This window comes from Trachypithecus francoisi, unplaced genomic scaffold (assembly GCF_009764315.1).
Source record: "Trachypithecus francoisi isolate TF-2019V2 unplaced genomic scaffold, Tfra_2.0 Lachesis_group0, whole genome shotgun sequence".
In the NCBI taxonomy this organism is placed as follows: domain Eukaryota; kingdom Metazoa; phylum Chordata; class Mammalia; order Primates; family Cercopithecidae; genus Trachypithecus; species Trachypithecus francoisi.
In genome coordinates this window covers 194,236,979-194,260,218 of record NW_022681453.1, presented here as the reverse complement: position 1 = coordinate 194,260,218, position 23,240 = coordinate 194,236,979, and the positions used below count along the sequence as shown (strand labels likewise).

The 23,240-nt window shown below is 44.0% G+C and overlaps 1 long non-coding RNA gene across 2 annotated transcripts; it reads right to left on the bottom strand.

The window, feature by feature from the left end:
* Positions 1-855: 855 nt before the first annotated feature.
* Positions 856-19,210, bottom strand: LOC117084434. Of its 2 annotated transcripts, XR_004437453.1 has the most exons (4): positions 18,639-19,210; positions 17,538-17,632; positions 1,783-1,889; positions 856-1,245 (listed from the first exon to the last, which is right to left on the bottom strand). It is a non-coding gene; the product is annotated as an uncharacterized LOC117084434 (long non-coding RNA). The 2 variants fall into 2 exon arrangements; XR_004437452.1 differs by having other exon boundaries at positions 17,538-19,210.
* Between the last annotated feature and the right edge of the window lie 4,030 nt (positions 19,211-23,240).

Genomic DNA, 23,240 nt, shown 5'->3' with positions numbered 1-23,240 from the left:
GAGAACAACTACAATCATGCAGTAGTACGAACGCGCACCCACGTATCACACAATCACATAGAGAACAACTACAATCATGCAGTAGTACGAACGCGCACCCATGTATCATACAATCACATAGAGAACAACTACAAATCATGCAAACAGGCCAGGTGCAGTGCACGCCTGTAATCACCACATTTTGGGAGGCCAAGGTGGGAGGATGCTTGAGCCTAGGGGTTTGAGACCAGCCTGGGTAACAGAGAGATTGTGCCTCTACAAAAAATAAAATAGGCTGGGCCCTGTGGCTCATGCCTGTAATCCCAGTACTTTGGGAGGCCAAGGCGGGTGGATCACCTGAGGTCAGGAGTTTGAGACCAGCCTCAACATGGAGAAATCCTGTCTCTACTAAAAATACAAAATTAGCCGGGTGTGGTGATGCATGCCTGTAATCCCAGCTACTTGGGAGGCTGAGGCGGGAGAATTGCTTGAATCTGGGAGGCGGAGGTTGCGGTGAGCCGAGATCATGCCATTGCACTCCAGCCTGGGCAACAAGAGCAAAACTCTGTCTCAAAAAATAAACAAATAAAATAAAATAGCTGGGCGTGGTAGTGCGTGCCTGTAGTTCTAGCTACTCGAGAGGCTGAGGCGGGAGGGTCTCTTGAGTCCAGGAGTGACAGGCTTGTGTGAAAGATCTTTAATATGTATTTTTGAGAAAAGTTAATTAAGGATCTGATGAATACTACGACCAACTGTGTGTGTGTACATCTACATACCTATATCTATAGCTGTGTGTGTGTCCATCTACATACCTATATCTATCTATAGCTGTGTGTGTGTACATCTACATACCTATATCTGTAGCTGTGTGTGTGTGTATATATATGTTTATGCTTACATTTGCTAAGGAATTTTCTAGAAGGAATTACAAGAGAGTTACCACCTCTGGTTACTAAGAGAAGGGGTAGCTGGGGCAGTTCTTACCTCACGCTTCTGTCTGTTCAAATTTGTCAGAGCATTTTGGTACTTCATAATAAAAACAATAACCAAACAATACACTGAGTAAAATTTCTCAGACACATCTGGTAACAGCCTCTAGCCTCCATCAACACCAGCACCTAGAAGCATCTCACGTTGCAGACATTGCACCAGGCACGGGGCTACCCAACCACAAGTCAGAGACCTGCCTTTCCAGGCCCGTGGAATTTTGTTCAGCCAGTTGCTGCCAGTTAGTTCTCCGTCTTTGTTTCCAAGGTAGCAGGAACCCTACAGAAAGCCAGCAGAACATATGCCACACCCCCAAATGTGTTTTCTTCACGGATTTCCCTAGAAGGCTGCCAGCCTGGGCAGTGGGTGAGAAGCCGCTCTGCTGGTTTACACATAGCAGGCCCAGCGCCCCACAGGCTCAGGGAGGAGCTCTGCCCTCACCCGGCCGAATCTCACCCATGCAGGTGGCGGATCAGTGGACTTTCTGTGACTGGGAAAACAACTCAAAGGTCAGCCCTTCCCAGCAGTGAGTAAACACCAACACCCCCAGTTCTGAGAGGGGCCCGCAGAGGTGGCCTCTTCCCTAGTGAGAAGTCCCCGTGGCTAATGATGGATTATTGGTCTGGGGGTTGCTGGACTTCCAAGACCAGAGGTTTGGTTGGATTAATCTCTGTATCCCGGTTCTTGGGACAGTGCCCGGCACATGGGTGATGTTTGTTGAATTGCCATCCGAGCCTGTCTCTTCCCCTGCCACTTTCCACACCTCTGCAAAGAGCTAACTGCTCTTGGGCTCACTCCGTCGGGTTTGAACCTCACCTCTCCGAAGAGGGTATCCTTTTGCCGGATCTGCACTGTGCATCCAGGAAAACGCACCAGATGAGAAGCTCCTGATGACTGGTTCACACTAGTATTGAAAGTTTATCCTAGAAAATTTAGAAAATAAAGATGACTAACAAAATACAATAAAAATTCTATTCCCCCTCCCCTTCCTGCTCTAACAGAACTGTTATGCTCCCCTGCAGCCATCTCAGGTGGGGAATGTTTTTTATTTGTTTGTTTGTTTTTGAGACAGAGTCTCACTCTCACCCAGGCTGGAGCGCAGTGGTGTGATCTTGGCTCACTGCAACCTCGCCCTCCTGGGTTCAAGCGATTCTCCTGCCTCAGCCTCCTGAGTAGCTGGGACTATAGGCACACACCACCACACCCGGCTAATTTTTGTATTTTTAGTAGAGACGGAGTTTCACCATATTGGCCGGGCTGGTCTCAAACTCCCGACATTGTGATCTGCCCGCCTCAGCCTCCCAAAGTGCTGGGATTACAGGCATGAGCCACCACGCCTGGCCCTGAATGTTTTATCTCCTGGAGTAAATGTCCTCTTTGCTGATGACTGCCTCTTCCAGGCCATCTGCCACTAGTTTCATTGATTGACTAACCTCCATAGACCCTCAGTCTAGCAAGGAGACCACAATGATGCTTTGGGTGTCCAGGTACCCGTTTCAACTCAGACACGACATCGAGTAGCCCTCCAGACATCTGGGGATTCCTTTTTCTTCCGTGTATGGTCACCCGAGTACACGGCCTTGGGTCCGCCTAGGGAAAGATGGGGAAATCATTACAGTCTTTTCTTGCCAGTGCTGCCAAGTTCTTCCTTAGAGACCCAGCCGCCTCTTCAGTCCCTGTGTTCCAGCTTGGAAAACTGGCTTAGGTCCAAACAACTGAGCAAGGGACTGTCAGTTTGTTTGAGGGCTCTGGGCCTCCTGCGTCTCCACTTGTGCCTCTTGCTGGCTGGAGACGTTAAGCAGCCCCTGCGTAGGTTGTCCATTTATTCTGCCCCGGGAGATGCTGTGCTCTGTGGACCACAGCTCCCTGTGGGCCGGGCCCGGGTGGCTGCATGTCATTATGGTAATTGTGACCTCCTGGCATCTGGAAGCCGAAGGCCACCGCCTGGCCTCTATGACTGGGGGTAGAGGGGCTTCATTGCCACGGGTAGCAATGAGCCCAGCTCTGTGACCAGCTCTCCTGTTTAGTGATGTTGGTGCCTCTCCCCTGAGCATTCCTGATGCTCGTGGCGAATCACGTGTTCTCTGGGCCCGCCCATCATGCCTCACCCCCCACCCCGGGGGCTCTTCTGGTCTCAGATGATATAGTGTGCCCACTCTCCTCAGGCTTTTTATGTTCTCACTGCCATCTTCCAGGGCGACTTGGCCATTTCCATTGCAGCCATTGACACTGGCTGCCACTTTCTTCAGGCTTCTAAAAGCCACCCTTGAGTTTGCCTCATCACCTGGGGTCCTTGCCAGGGTGTTAAACTCGCGTCCTGAGAAAGCGCCCCAAGGGAACTCTTGCTAGGCCCAGGCTCCTTGATTAAGCCCCCAGGGAGGAAGCAGCCAGCAGTGTGTGTTGAGGAAGCCAGGGCTGCTCGCTAACCTCCCACCTTGCACATGCTCTGCCTCCTGTCACGTCCTTTGTCCTTTACTCTTACTTTCCTGGAACTCGCCCTGCTGCTCAGAAACACACAAGCTTTGCCTCAGGCTCTGTTTTCTAGGGAAATGGGGCCAAGGCAGGGGTGTTCATGATTCCACATGTTGTAAGAAGAGGGGAGGCTCTCCTTCTGGCCCTGGAACTGGGGGGGTGCTCATAGTAAGTCCATCTAGCTAGGGATGAAAACAGAAAACCCAACATCTATGGAAAAATACAAGGATTTGGAAGCGTAACATAAAGACTAAATCAATACAAGTTCAACATATAATCCCTCCCTGAAATGACACAGCATTTTTTCACTGGAAGCAGCTGGGGGCTGGTGCTGGGCTGCTACATCCCCAGGCAGCAGAGGGCAAGGAAGGAGAAGGGCAAGAGCTCGTACCACGGGAGTCCTTGGCTCACAACCTGTGCTCCATTTCTGCATCTCTCGTGTCCATAATACGGCAGATCCTGCCATGAGTAGGGGTGAGGGGAAGAGGAACTGGGCTCAGAACTGTTAGAAAGACTTGGTTTAGAAGAGCTGTGTCTCAGCACACAGCGGGGAGTGCTTATTAGGCAGAAGTCGGTGACCACCACACCAGCTGCCTCAAGATTTCAAAATCACAGGCCAGGCACAGTGGCTCACGCCTGTAATCCTGGCACTTTGAGAGGCCAAGGTGGGTGGATGACCTGAGGTCAGGAGTTTGAGACCAGCCTGGCCAACACGGTGAAACCCTGTCTCCACTAAAAATACAAAAATTTGCCAGGAGTGGTGGCGGGCACCTGTAATCCCAGCTACTCGGGAGACTGAGGCAGGAATATCGCTTGAACCTGGGAGGGGGAGGTTGCAGTGAGCTGAGATCCCGCCATTGTACTCCAGCCTGGCAACAGAGCAAGACTCTGTCTCATTAAAAAAAAAAAAAAAATGCTAATGCTTGGGTCCCACTCCCAGAGATTCTGATTTAATGGGTCCAGGGTTTGGCCTGGTTGTCAGAAATCTTACACCTCCCCAGGTGATTGTAAAGTGCAGCTCAAGCACCGTTTTGGAGGGAGACCACTTCTGCCCCTGAGCTCTCTTGTCTCCATCTGTCACTCCGTCTCCTGTTCTCCCTCGCTGTGGGCCGCAGCAGCTTGCTCCAGGGCTCTGATGCACGACTGACCCGTCTGGGGAGTGAAGTGAGCTCTTCCTGCTGTGTCCTCCTGTTTACCGGTGTGGGAACTCAGGCTTCCACTTCCTCCCCGTGATGTGAGTAGAATGAATTCCAACTCCTGGCAGCAAGTTGCGTACAAAATAAAGCTTGAGGGAGAGCACTTTGAGTAGTCCCGAAAGCTCCGTCAGGGAAGAAAGACAGGAGCAGAAGAGGGCAGTGTGAGGGGCACACGGCCAGAATTCCATTCACGTCCTTTCGATTGTATCTAAGCCAAAGAAAAGCCCTCATGGGGAGGATCGAGGGTTCGTTTCCCCGTTGACAAGTCTGTGCCCACAGCACTGCTCTGTTGCAATGGTAGGGTGAGCAAGTAAAACTGGTAAAAATTTTTCAAAATTCTTTGAAAAGTGAATCAATATTCTATCGGGCTCAGACAAACTATTTCTGCTGAGACCCATCTGGACATGTGAAAAGCTCTTGGTAGAAGGAAATCGCAGTTGATCTGAATAATTTCTACAGAATTCTACATTCTGGACTTCCTGGAGACCTAATTGTCCTTAAAAAAAGAAATGGGATTTTTTTTAAGTGTATTCTAATTGAAAATCAGCCACAGACATCAGAGGCAGGAGAGATAGCTGCTTTTTCTTTAAAACAAAAGTAAATTGGGCCATCAGATTGCAATGGTAAAGTGCTTTTGAATCTGCCACATATGAAGCGCTTGGTAAAGGCAGTTTTTGTCATCCCGAAGTGGTATTGGCTAGGCAAACCGTTAAACAAAAGTCACGCTACTTCACTTTTTAAGGAAGTCTAGGTGCAAACGGCCACAGGTAAAAAAGCAGTGGTATCAGGAGTTTAGAAAGGACAGCCTGGCGGGGCAGGGGCTGGCGTGAGGGGACGGCCAGCAACAGGGAGAAGTGCCAGGAGTTTGCTTCTCTTCTCTCTTTGAAGCCAGGCAGGAAGCAAAGAACAGCCCGGAACAGGGGTTCTCAAACCTCCGTGTGCAACAGAATCACTCCCAGTTTCAGATTCAGTGGGTCTGGGGTGGGACCTGAGAATTTGCACATGTAAAAAGTTTCTGGGTGGTGCTGATGCTGCTGGTCTAGGAACACTTTCAGACCCACTGGCCAGGAGAAAGAGAAACAGAAAAGAAGGTCATGTGACAATGCTAGAAAATCCACTGCAGGAAAGAGGCCCACAGGCTGTGTGAAACCAGACCGGGAACAGCCTCTTCTTTTCTTTTCTTTCTTTCCTTTTCTTTCATTCATCTTTCATTCTTTCTTTCTTTTTTTGCATTTTCTTAACTTGCAAATATATATATACTTTATTCTTTTCAACCAAGCAAACACCACAAGAAGATTTTATTTTGCTAAAATATGTTCGTAACATTTATTTTATTTTATTTTATTTTATTTTATTTTGAGAAGGAGTTTTGGTCTTGTTACCCGGGCTGGAGTGAAATGGTGCGATCTCAGCTCACTGCAACTTCTGCCTCCCAGGTTCAAGGGATTCTCCTGCCTCAGCCTCCCAAGTAGCTGGGATTATAGGCATGCACCACCACGCCCAGCTGATTTTTTGTATTTTTAGTAGAGAAGGTGTTTCACCATGTTGGCCAGGCTGGTCTCAAACTCCTGACCTCAGGTGATCCGCCTGCCTCGGCCTCCCAATGTGCTGGGATTACAGACGTGAGCCACCATGCCTGGAGTTAATAACTTTGTAAAATGACAATGACTGGAAACCATTTCTAGCCTCTGCATCGGGGCCACCATGCCCACTGTGGTTCAAAACTCAGGCCTCTGAATTTTTTTTGTATCCTCTTCCCATCCCACACTGGTGGCCTGAGAGAATTTCAGTAATGTCTTGGTGAACAGCGATTTGAAGCTGTATTAGCATTTGGAATGAAACAGGAGTCTTAAGAGCAGTCAGTCTTGCCACTGATGAGCCATGTCGCTCCTCCCTCTCTGAACCTTGGCTTTCTCATCACTAAAAGAAGAGGTTTGGACAAGATGGTATGCACGAAAATGATAATGTTTGATGTTTATAGTTTATTTGGCACTTGAGCACATATGATATCAGTTAATCCCTGTGAAATAATTTTTATTCCCTCCCCGCTTCTCACAGAGAAAGAGAATTGGAAAAGCACAGTCATTTTTGAGCACCAAGATAAAGAAGATGGCCACATAAAAACTTCTGCAAAAACCCCACGGAGGACCTAGTCCCTTATGTTACTTAATGTTCCTCACATAACAATTTACATGAAAAAATCCTCCTAAAAGTGCCTGATAAATATGTCCCTCCAGAAGATGTAATATGCGTCACTTCATAAAAGGCAGAATAAACTTTCTGACACTTCATGTTTTTCTTTTGTTTAACTGCCAGGAAGCTTGGAGCTAATTATGCCAAGATTATAGTAACCACTTAAATCTCAAATTTCTGGCATTATCTCTCGTATCTTCTAAATCCTAATGCCTAAGTTGTCTTATGGAGACCATCTGTGAATAGGGGGATTGTGTAATTTATCATTGAAATGGGAGTGTTTTCAGAGACAGCACACTATTAATAGATACGCCAGGTGACAGATACAAGCCAGGACTGTCCCAGGCAAACTGAGATAGGTGGGCACCCTACCTGTAATTGGAAACAGGTTTGCCAAAAATTATATACAAACAGCGATCCATTTGACCTTGTGGGTGCAGCATTTCGGGGTCTCATTAAACTCAGCAGAATCACACAGAGTAGAGATAGATGATAAGCCGCAGGAAATAATAACAACAAAAAAGTTCTGAATGTATTTGTGGGTCTGGGAAGGGAACGGGTGAGCCCTCTCCGGTCATGCAGCCCTATCCCACTTTATTTCCCAAAGCCTGTGCCTCCTCAGTACTGTGGACATCGTGTCCTGTGGCCAGTCACAGCTCGGAGTCTCGCTGTCTCTCCCAGGCTGGAGCACAATAGCATGATCTCGGCTCACTGCAACCTCCACCTCCCAGATTCAAGCGATTCTCGTGCCTCAACCTCCTGAGCAGCTGGGACTACAGGTGGGAGCTACCACACCCAGCTAATTTTTGTATATTTAGTAGAGATGGGATTTCACCATGTGGGCCAGGCTGGTCTTGAACGCATGACCTCATGATCCACCCGCCTTGGCCTCCCAAAGTGCTGGGATTACAGGCGTGAGCCCCCGCGCCTGGCCAGCTCTCCAATTCTTTATAGGAGGGACTTAGGCTGGGCAAATCTGTTTAGAAGGGAAGGGCAGGGGGACTTTCACGCAGAATTGTAAGGCACTTTACTGAAGACTGGAACAAATGTGATTGTCCATCTCAAAAAAATGGGGTGGTGTTGATGAAGATGATGAGACCCTGAGAAGTCACAGTCACCACGCAGTCGGCTCTCTCACAGAGCATGCCATCCAGCGTTTGCCTGCTCAGATCCTGCTGAGCTTTTCCCCATGCAGAGGACAGTACCGACCTCCCCACCTTTCCCCCTGGCACAGCCAGTTTAGCTGCGGGACCCTCTCACTCCTCTGCAGACAGGCCCCAGCAGGGCTGAGGCAGGAGAAGCCGCCAGGCCGCTCCTAAGAATCAACACTAGAGGTCGCCCTTCTCCAGCATCAGACAAGATTCCACCGAAAAGAGCGCTCCCTCCAGCTTCTCCTTAAAACGCCCTGTGCGGGGCAGGCCCACCGGCCCTGATCACAGGTGACAGCTCCGGGCCGGACCTCGCCACAGGTGGGAAGGCGCTGCTCTAAAGCAGAGGAGGAGGCTGAGCCCACCCAGCCCCAACGGAGGCCCAGGGTTGCTGAGGGGAAGCGGAGCTGGGCTGGAGGCAGGGACGGGCCCATCTTCAGAGTCGTTTCTCCTGCCCAGCCGTCCCGGTGGAGAGAATGTGTGCTCCAGGGGAAGCCAAGAGCCTTGGGATCTGAGGAGCTGCCTGGCGGCTGGGCTGGGAAATACCGAATCGTTTCCACGAGCGATGAACTTCTGGGAGCGACCGAAGCCTGTGCAGCCTGCAGAGTGCGTGACTCATGTGTGTGTGAATTGTGAGGGGTTATGTATGCAGAGGCACGCACATTCATTCGTAACTGGCCTCTCATTCTCTGCAAATAGAGACCCTGTCTAAGGAAGGCTGGGTGCCCCGTAAGAGCCATCGTAGCCGGGGCTGCCTGGCTTGTCTGTGGTTCTTGCTCCCCTGTGTTCCTGGGCAAGCTTTTCTCACCAAGCCCTGGCTGTCTGTGTAAAAAGGGAGGGTGCTTCCAGTAGGCAATTCTACACGCTTTTTTTTTTTTTTTTTTTTTGAGACAGAGTCTTGCTCTGTGAGCCAGGCTGGAGTGCAGTGGCCTGATCTCGGCTCACTGCAAGCTCCGCCTCCCGGGTTCAAGTGATTCTCCTGCCTCAGCCTCCCAAGTAGCTGCGATTACAGGCATGCGCCACCACGCTGGCTAATTTTTGTATTTTTAGTAGAGACGGGGTTTCACCATGTTGCCCAGGATGGTCATGAACTCCTGACCTCAGGTGATCTGCCCGCCTCAGCCTTCCAAAGGTCTGGGATTACAGGCATGAGCCACCACGCTCGGTTGATAAATCCTTTTTTTTTTTTTTTTTTTGGTGAGACACAGTCTCATTCTGTCGCCCAGGCTGGAGTGCAGTGGTGCAATCTCAGCTCACTGCAAGCTCTGCCTCCCGGGTTCACATCATTCTCTTGCCTCAGCCTCTCCAGTAGCTGGGACTACAGGCACCCACCACCACGCCCGGCTAATTTTTTGTATTATTAGTAGAGACGGGGTTTCACCGTGTTAGCCAGGATGGTCTCGATCTACTGACCTCAGGTGATCCACCTGCCTCGGCCTCCCAAAGTGCTGGGATTATAGGCGTGAGCCACCATGCCCCGCCCAATTCAACACTCCTTAGTTTTCTAGTCATAACCTATTTTCACCTGGAAACCAGAAAGGCTGGTTCTATGTGCCGATGGCAATGCTGAGGTTTAGAGGTAAAATACCCACCTGAAGTGAATAGAGGCTGGACTGGAACCCAGGATGGCTCACCTGGAGACAGCGCTCCCACACTGCACCTGGCAAACTGTTTTGTGCAGGAGCAACACTTGCCTTCCTCAGCAAAAAATGCAGGGTTGAAAAGAAAACTGTCTGAGCTGAAAAGTTTTGTTGTTGTTGTTCTGAGACAGGGTTTTCCTCTGTTGCCCAGGCTGGAGTACAGTGGTGTGATCTTGGTTTACTGCAGCCTCCGCCTCCCAGGAGTAGCTGGGACCACAGGTGTGTGCCACAGCTAATTTTTGTATTTTTGTAGGACGTGGTTTTGCCATGTTGCCCAGGCTGGTCTCGAACTCCTGAGCTCAAGCAATCTGCCAGCCTTGGCCTCCCAAAGTGCTAGGGTTACAGGTGTGAGCCACCGTGCCCCACCTGAAAAGTTTTAAATGAGGCAAGGGCATCAAAACAAACAAACAAAAATAAGCAGGAGAAGCGAGCATTGCCTCTGAGCCCCACGTGCGATCTCTCAGAGGCCGAGGCAGGTTGCACTATCACCTGCCATGAGCCCTCCGACCCTGGCCTGTGGAGTGGAGAAAAGATGCCAACTGCTCCCCTCTACAGCACCCTGCACTTTTCTTCCTCCAGGCCCAGTGGCGGGCCTCAGCCAGCTGGTTACACACGAGTACGCAATGTGTCCAAAATTTAACCAGGCTTGGTGGCATGCACCTGTATTCCCAGCTACTCAGGAGGTTGAGGTGGGAGGATCGCTTGAGCCTGGGAAGTTAAGGCTGCAGTGGGCTGTGACTGCACCACGGTAGTCCAGCCTGGGTGACAGAGTGAGATCATGTCTCAAAACAAACAAAAATGAAATAAAACAACATCTATTTGCTATCTCACAGTTTCTGTGGGTCAGGAGTGAACACACAGCTTAGCTGGGTCTCACAAAACTGCAATCAGGGTGTTGGCTGGAGCTCAGTCTCATCTGAGTCTCTACTGGGGAGGAATTCACTTCCAAGCTCACTCATGGTGGCAGACCCCATTTCCTTGTGGCTACATAGCTGAGGGCCTCCGTGTCTTGCTGGCTGCTGGCTGCAGGCTGCCCTCAGCTCCTAGAGCCTATCTCTTTCCTTGCCAAGTGGGGTTTCTCAACATGGCCCCTGGATTCCTAAAAGCCAGTGAGGGAGACAGAGAGACCCCAGCAAGATGGGCACTGCAATTTTATGTAATGTAATAATGTAATCATGCACATTCTGTCACCTTCGCCATATTCTATTGATTAGAAGCAAGTCACAGGCCCTACCTACACTCAACAGAAGGGATCACACAAAGGCATGAACTCCAGGAGGCAGGGATCATGGGAACCACCTTAAGAAGAAGTCTGTGACAGGAGGTGACAACTGGAGGTGATGCTTCTCCTTTGAACACCCACATCCCTTGGTCTTATGTACACATCAACCTCTGCATCATATTACAGTTATTTATCCATGTATCTGCCTCCCTCACAAGATTGAGGGCAAGAACTGTTCTGGCTCATCTGTAGAATAGGTTTCTAGCATAGAGTTTGGCATACAGTAAGTCATTAATTTGGGATGAAGGGGTCAAAGGGTGGCTTGAAGGATGGATGTCTCAAAGGATGGATGGATAGCTGGATGGATGAATAATGAATGGATTTATGGAAGGATAGATGGAAGACAGAAAAGGAGAAAATGTGGTAGTAAAACAAGGCTGAAGGCAAAAACACCTGGAATGAAGGACTGTGGCCCTCACCTAACAGGGGCCACTGATGTGAAGAGAGAAGGTATAAGCAAGAAGTTATAGCCTGCTCATAGTGACAGCCCTTGTTCCTGGAACTGCGACTTGGAGCCTTTCCATTACGGCAGCCAAGAGAACGGGGCAGGACATCTCCTTTTCTCCCTTTCTCAGATCTTCTGTTTTCTCCTCAAGAAATGGGAGTGGAAAAAGTCATGAGGGATTTCTAAGTAAGTGTTCAATGTATGAAGACACCAATGAGACCCTGCAGGCTTCGTTTCTTGGGCAGATAGGGAGGTAATTTCCTAAGAAATAAGCTGAAGGAAGAAAGCATTCCTTTGTAATCTCCAAAGTTCTAGGCAAAGCTTTCTGATAACAAATACTTTTTAAAGGCTTCATGCAATACACATGGAGCTTCGAGCTAAGCCTGCCTGGGCGCCTGCTGTGGTGCACACTGGTGACTACAGGTTGTTCCAGGTCTTGGCCACGGAGTGCAAGATGGAAGCTACATCACAGGTACCTCCTAGTGCTGGAGGTGGGACCTCAGGCCGTCGTTTCTCCAGTGGGAAGGCGACACCGGGCTGACTTCACTGGTGACTCTTAGCCTGTTTTCCATTCAGTAATGCTGCACAGGAGTGAACATTCTGACTTGCTTTCTGACCAAGAGCTTTAGATGAGGCGGCTTTGGAGTAAGCCTTTACATATGCATACATTTTTCCTCCTTTTACTTGAATTTCCATGACTTCTTTTGCTCAGATGATCCATGACAGGCAATTTGCTTTATGTCAGGGGAAGGCCATTAACAGTCAAGGTGAGCGAACTGTGACAAAGTCACACGGGAGGCTGTTTAGGTCTTTGCTAACTTGGCCATACTGTAAGACCAAGGAAGGCCATTGTCAAAGGTGATAATTGGGCCTTTTGCATGTGTCTGTGTTTGTAAAGACCTTTGTAACAGAAATCTGTGAAATGTTTGGTACTTAGTCCCTATGGGGTAAATGAACCACAAAAGCTCTGAGCATGCTGACCCATGAAGGGAATGTCAGGTTCCAGGACCAGTCACTAACTTGCAAATAACAATTGTTGCCTGGATTTCTCTTCCTGTGTGTTCTTCAGAACTTTTCAGTCAGCATGTGGGCATCTAGCTAAAGGAGCTTAAAGCGAACCCGGAGAAGTTGATGAATAACACTGGGATCTTATTTGCTGAAATTTCCCTGAGAGCAAAACAGTAAGGACTACTTGGATTTCCAAAACAGTGGTCATCCCTGTCTTGAAAACAATGTCCTCATTTGAGAAGCGAGTTCTTTTAATCTGTTCCTCACCCCACTGGCTTGTCTCCGAGCTTTTCGTTTGGGTTCTTCCTCTCAAGTGTAGAATTCCAAGCGTGAGGAGCACATCTCCTCTGGATCCCCGACCAGTGATTGGGCCTGGAACCACCACGACAGCCCTGAGAAGACCCACTGTTCCTTGCTCGGGTCTGTGTCCTGAGTGCCCATGTCAGTTCCCAACCTTTAACAGTGCTAAGAGCCGACCTCGTGCAGCTGGAAGCTTTTGTGAAAAGCATTCACAGGATTCCCTGCTGGATGCACGGTGCGTGGACTGGCACAATGAAGGGACACAAAAGCAATGAAGTGATGGTCCTTGCAGTCTAATGACAAATGTGAATTATTCCAGGGCCACCAGGAACCCCTGACTAAGGAACTGGCCCTATCTAGGGAGCAGTTTCAAATCACGTTCTCAGGTAATACTTGGTGCTCACAGCCAGTTGGAGTGGATTCATCCTGGGTTCCAGGGCAACGCCAGAGAAAACACAGAGCCATTGCCTCACTCGCTTCCCCCAGGATGGGTTAGACTAGTAGGTCTTCTGTGTAGGAAAAAGACTACACCGCACACGTACAAACCCTCGCATGCACACTCCCACACACCTGAGTTGTTTGTCCTGAGCACCTCCGGCATATTCTCTCAGGGTCCATCCTGTATCCCATGCCTTTACCCTACTCCTATCATTTTTTGTTTTGTTTTGTTTTAAGACAAAGTCTTGCCCTGTCACCCAGGCTGGAGTGCAGTGGCGTGAGCTCAGCTTACTGCAACCTCTGCCTCCCGGGTTCAAGCGATCCTCCTCAGCCTCCCGAGTAGCTGAGATTACAGGTGCCCACCACCACGCCCAGCTAATTTTGTATTATTAGTAGAGAAGGGGTTTCACCATGTTGGCCAGGCTGGTCTCGAACTTCTGATCTCAGGTGATCCACCTGCCTTGGCCTCCCAAAGTGCTGGGATTACAGGCATGAGCACCACGCCCAGGTAAGGCTGTCCATTTTCACTACTGTTATTCAACATAGTACGAGAAGTCCTACCCAGAGCAATCAGACAAGAGAAGGAAGTAAACAGAGTCCAAGTTAGAAAGGAAGAAGTCAAATTATCTTTGTCTGCAGATTATATGATCTTATATTTGGAAAAAACTGAAGGCTCCACCAAAAAACTATTAGAACTGGTAAACAAATTCAGCAAAGTTGCAAGATATAAAATCAACATACAAAAATCTCTAGCATTTCTATATGCCAGTAGCAAACAATCTGAAAAAGAAAATTTAAAAAGTCATCCCATTTACAACAGCTACCTAGGATTCTATTTAATCTTTTAATACCTAGGATCTTACTTAATCTTTTATTACTTTGGTTAAGTTTATTAACCATTTATTTAATTAATTAGTAGTTCACTAATTATTTAATTAATTAGTAGTTAACTGATTATAGAGATCTTTCATTTCTTTGGTTAAGTTTATTAACCAAAATGTATACACCTAAAGGTGTATACATTTTGGTTAATAAACTTAACCAAAGAAATGAAAGATCTCTATAATTAAAACTATAAAACATTGATGAAAAAAGTTGAAGACCCCCCACACACATACACACACACAAATGGCAAGATATTCCATGTTCATGAAGGAATCAATATTGTTAAAATGCCCATACACCCAAAGAAATCTGATGATCCAATGCAATCCCTATCAAATACCAATGACATTCTTCACAGAAATAGAAAAAAAAAAAAACCTAAAATGTATGTGGAACCACAAAAGACCAAGAATAGCCAAAACTATCCTAAGCAAAAAGAATGAAACTTGAGGAACCACATTAGCTGACCTCAAACTATATTACACAGCTATAGTAATCAAAACAGCATGGCATTGGCATAAAAACAGACACATACACCAATGGGACAGAATAAAGAACATAGACATAAATCCATACATCTATAATGAATTCATTTTCTACAAAAGTGTCAAACACATACACTGGGGAAAGGACAGTCTCTTTAATAAATGGAGCTGGGACAACTGGATATCCATATGCAGAAGAATAAAGCTAGACCCTATCTCTGACCATATAAAAAAATCAAAATGGATTAAAGACTTAGATCTCACTTTGGGAGGCTGAGGCAGGTGGATCATTTGAGGTCAGGAGTTCGAGACCAGCCTGGTCACCATGGTGAAACCCCATCGCTACTAAAAATACTAAAATTAGCTGAGCATGGTGGGGCACCCCATAACCCCATAATCCCAGCTACTTGGGAAGCTGAGGCAGAACTGCTTGAATCCGGGAGGCAGAGGTGGCAGTGAGCTGAGATCATGCCATCACACTCCAGCCTGGGCAACACAGTGAGATTCTGTCTCAAAAAAGAAAAAAAGACTTAAATCTAAGATCTCAAACTATGAAACTACTAAAAGAAGACATGGGGGAATTCTCCAGGACATTGAACTGGGCAATTATTTCTTGAGTAATACCCCACAAACACAGGCAACCAAAGTAAAAATGGACCAATGGAATCACATCAAGTTTAAAAATCTTCTTCATGGCAAAAGAAACAATCAACAAAGTGAAGAGACAGCCCACAGAATGGGAGAAAACATTTACAGACTACCCATCTGACAAGGGATTAATAACCAGAATATACAAGGAGCTCAAATAATTCGACAGAAAAAATTATAATAATCCAATTTAAAAATGGGCAAAAGATTCGAATAGACATTTCTCAAAGGAAGATATAAAATGACAAGCATACATATCAAAAGGTGCGCAACATCATTGATCATCAGAGAAATGCAAATCAAAACTGCAAGGAGATACCATCTCACCCCGGTTAAAACGGCTTACATCCAAAAATAGGCAGTAACAAACACTGGCAAGGATGTGGAGAAAAGGAAATCCTCATACACTGTTGGTGGGAATATAAAGGAGCACAACCACTATGCATAACAGTTTCTTCAAAAAAGCTAAACTACCATATGATCCAGCAATCCCACTGCTAGGTATATGCCCAGAAGAAAGGAAATCAGTATGTCAAAGGGATATCTGCACTCCCATGTTTGTTGTAGCTCTGTTCACAACAGCCAGGATTTGGAAGCAATCTAAATGTCCACCAACAGATGAATGGATACAGAAAATATGGTACATATATGCAATGAAGTACTATTCAGCCATTAAAAAGAATGAGTCATTTGCAACAACATGGATGGAACTGGTGGATACTATGTTATGTGAAATAATCCAGGCACAGAAAGAAAAGCTTCACATGTTCTCATTTATTTGTGGGATCTAAAACTCAAAACAATTGAGTCCATGGAGATAGAGTAGAATGATGGTTACCAGAGTCTGGGAAGGGTAATCGGGGGTGTGGAAAATGAGGGATGGTTAATGGGTACAAAAATATAGTTAGACAGAATGAGTAAGATCTAATATTTGATAGGACAATGGAGTGACTACAGTCAATTTATTATACATTTTAAAATAAATAAAAGAGTATAACTGGGTTGTTTGTAACACAAAGAAAGCATCAATGCTTGAGCTGCTGGATACCCCATTTATCCTGACATGATTATTACTCATTGTATGTCTCCATCAAAATATCTTATGCACCCCATTAATATATAAATCCACTAGGTACCCATAAAAATGAAAAATAGGCTGGGCACAGTGGCTCACACCTGTAATCCCAGCACTTTGGGAGGCTGAGGTCGGCAGATCACCTGAGGTCAGGAGTTCAAGACCAGCCTGGCCAACATGGTGAAACCCCGTCTCTACTAAAAATACAAAAATTAGCCAGGTGTGGTGGCACATGCCTGTAATCCCAGCTACTCAGGAGGCTGAGGCAAGAGAATTGCTTGAATCTGGGAGGCGGAGGTTGCAGTGAGCCGAGATTGTGCACCACTGCTCTCTAGCCTAGGCAACAGAGCGAGACTCTGTCTCAAAAAAATAAAAATAAAAATAAATTAAAAATTAAAAGTTAAGACCAGGCTGTACCCTGAGGTAGTTTAGAAGGCTAAACTCCTATAACTTAGTCTTGGGAGGTCTCAAGGCTTAGCCAGCTCAAATTTTACATTTCTCCAATAGAAGTTCTCTTATGAATTCTGAAGAAATTGCAGCATTTCTTTTGCTTTTAAATCTATCTACGTCTCCATAATTTTAGGAATGCCCTCTGGAGTTTCTACCAATGTAGTGATTAATTCTGGTAAATTCAATGTAATACAATTTAATTTAATACAATCCAGGAGTGAGGTGGATGGGGAAAGAGGAGAAGTTCATCAAAGAGTACAAAATTTCAGTTAGACAGGAAAAATAAGCTTTAGTGATTTATTGCACAGAATAATGACTATTAAATGATAATGCATTGTATATTTTATTTTGCTTAGTTATTTATTATTTTCTGAGACAGAGTCTCACAGTATTGTCTAAGCTGGTGTCAAACACCTAGGCTAAAGCGATCCACTGGCCCCATTCTCCCGAGTAGCTGGGACTACAGGTATGTGCCACCATACCACACCATTTGTATATTTTTAAATTGCTTGTGTATGATGCTTACTATCTGGCTGATGGAATCATTCATACCCCAAACCTCAGCATCATGCAATATACCCATATAGCAAGCCTGCAATATACCCCCTGAATCTAAAATAAAAGTTAAAATATTTTTAAAAAATAATACAATCAATCAATAAAATTGCTAAAAGAGTGGTGCATGCCTGTAATCCCAGCTACTCAGGAGGTTGAGGCAAGAGAATCACTTGAACCCAGCAGGTTGTGGTGAGCCAAGATCATGCCATTGCACTCCAGCCTGGGCGACAGAGTAAGACGCCATCTCAAAAAAAAAGAAAAAAGAAAAAAGAAAAGCATAGATTTTAAATGTTCTCACAACAACAAAAAATGATAAGTATGTAAGATTCTTAACCACAGTTGATGTACCTTACACGAAGAGCTTCTCTTTCATGATGTGTAACTGCCCCACGGGTTCTTCCTGCCCAGTGCACAAACAAAATCAGTTCATGGAGACCATGGCGCTGCAGTAAGAAAGAGGTTAATTGACATGATGCCAGCCACACCATGTGGGAGGCAGAGTTATTACTCAAATCAAACTCATCTAAGGCTTGGAGGTTAGGGATTTTTCAAAGGTAATTTGTTAGGTAGCGGGCTAGGGTATGGGGAGTGCTCATTGGTTGGGTCAGAGATGAAATCATAGGGCATCGAAGGTGTCCTCTTTCTCTGAGTAGCTTCTGGGTGGAGGGACACAGAAGCCATTGGCTGGTCCCGGTGGAGCCATCAGTCATCAGACATGCAAAATTCTGAGAAGATATCTCAGAAGGCCAATCCCAGGTTCTACAAAAGTAACGTTACCAGCAGGGGTAACTGAGGAAGTTGCATATCTTATGGCTTCTGGAATAATGCCTCACAATTGTTTATGTCTACACCTTAGCAGAATTTAGGCTCCTTTCCTCCTCCTAGCCTGGTGGTCTCTCATCAGTATTACAAGGGTGGTTGAGTTTGCAGGAAGGATTATTATCGTTTAAACTATAAACTAAATGACTCCCACATGTAGCTTGGCTTAAACCCAGGAATAATTAAAAGCAGCTTGAAGGCTAAGGGCAAGAGGGAGGTTGGCTAGATCAGATCTCTTTCACTGCCATTATTTTCTCACTGTGATAATTTTTGCAAAGGCGGTTTCAGATGCAATTGGATTTTTGGATACTGTGAACCCTGAATATCTGAGACTGGTCTCAGTTAATTTAGAAAGTTTATTTTGCCAAGGTTGAGGCTGCATGCCTGTGGCATAGCCTCATGAGGTTCTGATGCCCAAGGTGGTCAGGGTACAGCTTGGTTTTATACATTTTAGGAAGACATGAGACATCAATCAACATATGTAAGATGAACATTGTTTCAGTCCAGAAAAGCAGGACAACTCAAGCAGAGAGGGAGCTTCCAGGTCACAGGTAGGTGAGAGTCAAACTGTTGCATTATTTTGAGTTTCTGATTAGCCTTTCCAAAGGAGGCGATTAGATATGCACTTACCTCAGTGATGACTTTGCATAGAATGGGAGGTAGTTTTGCCCTAAGCCATTCCCAGCTTGACTTTTCCCTTTAGTTTAGTGATTTTGGGGGCCCCAAGATTTCTTTTCCTTTCACAGTTCCCCCCTTTTCTTTTAAAAAATCTTTTGGAGAAAGCATTTTAGAAGAAAACGAGTGTCTGGTCTCAGGTTTTGTCTGGTCTCTCACGGCCAGGGTGATTTATTCCTAGGCAGGTGGGTCATGAGTTATTAGGAAAGCTCATTTTTAGCAGGCTGAGAATCATCATGTCCATGAAGAGAAAATAGGGGGAGGAAGGGAGAAAAACAACAAACAAAATAACAATCCTAGAAAATCGATATAGGCCACACTACTCTGAAGTCCATACATCAGTAGGCAGGTATGAAAGTAGCTTACATATGTAAATAGGTTGCTGTTATTTTCTTCTGAAGTTTATGTTGTCTAGATTCAGTTCACAGGGCTTTAAGAAAGCACAGCTTAGTTTTCAGTAATTTCAAATTAGGAAAACGGAGGAAAAAAAGGAAAAGAAAAGAAAAATTTGAAAACATTGTTTTGGAGACCTGTAGCCAGGAAAAATTAGAATTCAGTCCAAACTGTAGAAAATAATAAAAACTGAAAAACATTAGGCAAGACTAAAATCTAACAACAGGTGTATTATAGTTCTTGAAACATAATGTTTCTCTCTCTAGTTTCCCATTTTTACTAATGACAAATCATGGTAGGACCAATTTGCCTTACTACACTTGGCCAGATAATTTGTATAAAGTGCAGCAAGAATAATTATTTTTTGCATAGTCTTTAAAATAGGCTTTGATGGGGCCAGGCACTCACACCTGAAATCCCAGCACTTTGGGAGACCGAGGTGGGTAGATCACTTGAGGTCAGGAGTTCGAGACCAGCTGGCCAACATGGTGAAACCCCATCTCTACTAAAAATACAAAAATTAGCTGGGCCTGGTGGCAGACACCTGTAATCCCAGCTACTTGGGAGACTGAGGCAGGAGAATCACTTGAACCTGAGAGATGGAGGTTGCAGTGAGCCAAGATTGTGCCACTGCACTCCAGCCTGGGTAACAGAGCAAGACTCCATCTCACAAAAAATAAATACATAAATAAAAAATAGGCTTTGATGGAACTTTGTTTCATAGAAGGAAACTCAGAAAAGACTTTTTTAAAGCCGAGCCCAGCCATGGGATTTGTACCATCAAACACCTATGAGTTGGATGAATTATTCTTCTCTTGAGGTCCCAAGATATTAATAATTGGGGCCCCTGGGAATGTCAGAAAGTAAGTCTTTACTTACCATGCATGGGTCAGGAACTCTGTACAGGGACTGCATAGACAAGGTATGAGGCCAGTTTTCCCAAGTGGCCTTTATTGGTTCCACAAGTCAAGTTTGATTCCTTACAGAAAAGCACACCATTCCAGTCAAAGCCTTGGTAAAATAACCAATTTCTCCAATTGCATCCTGTTACAAATGAAAACAGATTCTTATTGTACTTATGCAAATAACTATATTGCCATAAGTTAAGAATACTTACAAATAGTTTCCAAATTCTAGAGAAATCAGGTAGAGAGAAACAAATACGCTCCAAATTTTGTTCATAGAAGTATGCTTCATTGTTAAAAGCTGTTAATAGTTCAAAAGAAAAGTTTTCTTTACTCTGAAAAACAAAACAAAAGAACGCAATGTTTTAAGCAAAAGTCAAAAACATTGCTTCAGTCTTCTATAAGTTGAGTCCATGCACTTAATTCCTGTTCTGCTTGATGTTCATGAACATTCCAGCTCTTCACGAGTCCTGAAAGTTTCTCCTCTATTCTGATGTCACAATCTCCAAGTTATCAGAAACCTGCATTCAAGAGCACCTATTAGAGTTTTATAGCTGATTATAAAACTACCTTCTAAAGAGGACAAAAACAAGACAGAATTGTCCATGGATGACAAAAAGTTTTAGGGTAGCCATAGTCAAAGACACAATTGACAAGGAAATTTGTTACCTCTGTTGCACAAAATAATTTAACATAGTAATTATAATTATTACTGATAACATACACTAAGTCTTATCAGAGTTATAGGAGTTTCCTATAATTTTTGGAACACATACCAATAACATATTTATACAGATACAACCCAAAGAAAACTAAATACCATTTCATATTTGACAATGCTTCCTATATAATTTTCATACCTAATAAGCCAGATATGTCATTTTTGGAGTTTAAGGAACCTAATATCTAACAGGATTAACTAGGTCAGTAAAAGATATAGTTTATAATTTGATTTTGGAAAGTTTGTCAAATATCAAAGGTTTAAAAACTTGATATCACAAAATAGGATCACAGGTTATTGTAAAATAAGTCATTCATTTAACCAGAGTGATAACTCAAGAACTTCAAAAAAAGGTGAAAACCTTCATTCTTTGAGAGAGGAGACTTAATTTTCCAAACAATAAGCCCCAATAAAAACAGCATGAAGCCAATCAAATTTGACTTCCAAAATTTCATAAACAATCTATAAAATGTTAATCTTGACCATAAGCTATAACTTCCATAGGCCTTTTATGACCTTTATAGCCTTTAATGGGAGTCAGTTAATGCTCCAAGAAAATGTTAATCTGACACAGGGGCCCACATGCTGGTCTTGCCTTAGTGTGCCTTTGACATTAATGGTCAATTTATAGAGAAACTGAGCTTATTTTAACACTCAACATTGGCCCTTACAATCTCACGCACCCACCCTTCTGTGATAGTCCCTGGCCTTTGAGGAGTTGAACAGCTTTAATTTCTGGCCCTGTGTTTCAGGAATGCAGTTTATTTTGATTTGCATCTTTTACTGAGCCTGAAGTTGAGGATTTAATTATTGCCAGTGTTTAAGATTTAGCAGGACTTGGTGTCCTTTTTAGACCCAGGACTCAAAGCCCTGTACTCAACATCACAAGGACTTTAAAAGCACATACAGAAAGATACATAGATATAGTAACCTTAATTTTTAAAAAATTGTTTTAATCTCAGTTATTTTCTAAGCAAACCAAAACTTCACAATAATAGCATAGGGATTATTTTGATAAAGCACAAAATATCTTAAGCCAGTTACCAAAAGGCAAAAGAAGAGACCTTCTGCAGTGCACAGAACATTATGTTGGAAGAAAACATTTCCCTTAGACCTTTAAGAAAACATTGTTAGCATCAGGCCACAACAAACAGAAGTTGAGGGAAAAAAAAACTTATATGAGCCGAAAATGACCTGAAGGAGAGCATTAGTATTTCATGCCTTTTAAAAGGGGTGTGAAACTGAAAACAGCAAGATGCAATAAAAGTTGAACTTTGGGTTTAAAAAAATTAAAATCTCCTATAAGTTACTAAATCAATCCCTTAAGAAAATTTTATTGTTCTAATCAGTTATTTAGTGTGTAAGTATATTTTTTACATCAAACCCAATTTCTATAAAGACCATTATAATTTCTCTTCAGTTATAGACAACTCAATCATATAAAAGTTTTGTTTTGTTTTAAATAAATCCTCTTATTGTGACTTACACAGGCCATTCATGACATGCTTGGACTTTCAGTTTTTTTCCTGAACATCCTTCTTTCTTAAACAACCAGTCGTCTTATTCTAGGACTAAATTTACCATACAAGATTCTTTCTCATATAAAATTATTTCTCTTTAAGCTTTCTTACAAAAATCTCCTTATTTCTATAACTTTCTTTACATCTCTCTTATTTCCCAGTTCCTTTTATCTTGTTTTATACATAACCTTTAAATGAACTTTGAATTAGACAAAAATTGTTCACCTTTTTAAAAAGGCCATTTTTTTAGAAAGAATGTTTTCCTACAATTTTTTTGAAAATACCCAAATAATGAAATATCCATTATTTAATTTAACTTTAGATTCTAAATTATCACAGGTTTGTCTATAAGTATTTATCCCATGACATTTATCTAATTATTTTATTTTAATCCTTTACCTAGATTATTTATGAAAACTGTGATAGTCATCATTTAATGTTACAAAACTCATTATTGCAAGATTCTAACTAAGACAGCGAAAAAGATTTGCCCTAACTGACTCCATCTTGCTTCTAACCTCCAAGCTGTCCTTGTTCATTCCTGGACTTTGGGAGGAACTTAGTTTATAGTTTAGCTTTGAAACAAAGTTGAGAACAGTCCTTTGCCAAAACAAATCTCCTTATTGCCTGTGGACAAGACTGCCTAAAGCCATGAGATTAAAAGTTATGATAATTGTACTAAACAATTCAAGAAGTAGCTGTCCTCACTAAACCAATATCAATGTCTTACTTACTTAAAAATTACACAAGCAAAGATCATTCGGTTTTGAGCTGGGTTTATAGTTTTGTAACCCCCATGCCAAATTTTGACATCTTATAGTATTTGGCAGGGATAAGTTTGAAATTGCTTGATCAATAAATGCAAACAAAAATGTTTGCTGGCAGTTCTTAAGACATTTTTAATATTACTTTACCAATACTTTTAAAGCTAGCTTATTTATTAAAGATTTTACTTAAGTCACAGAAACTAGAAAAAGCATTTAACTAGTCTTTCCTTTTTTTGATAAAGTATTTGATG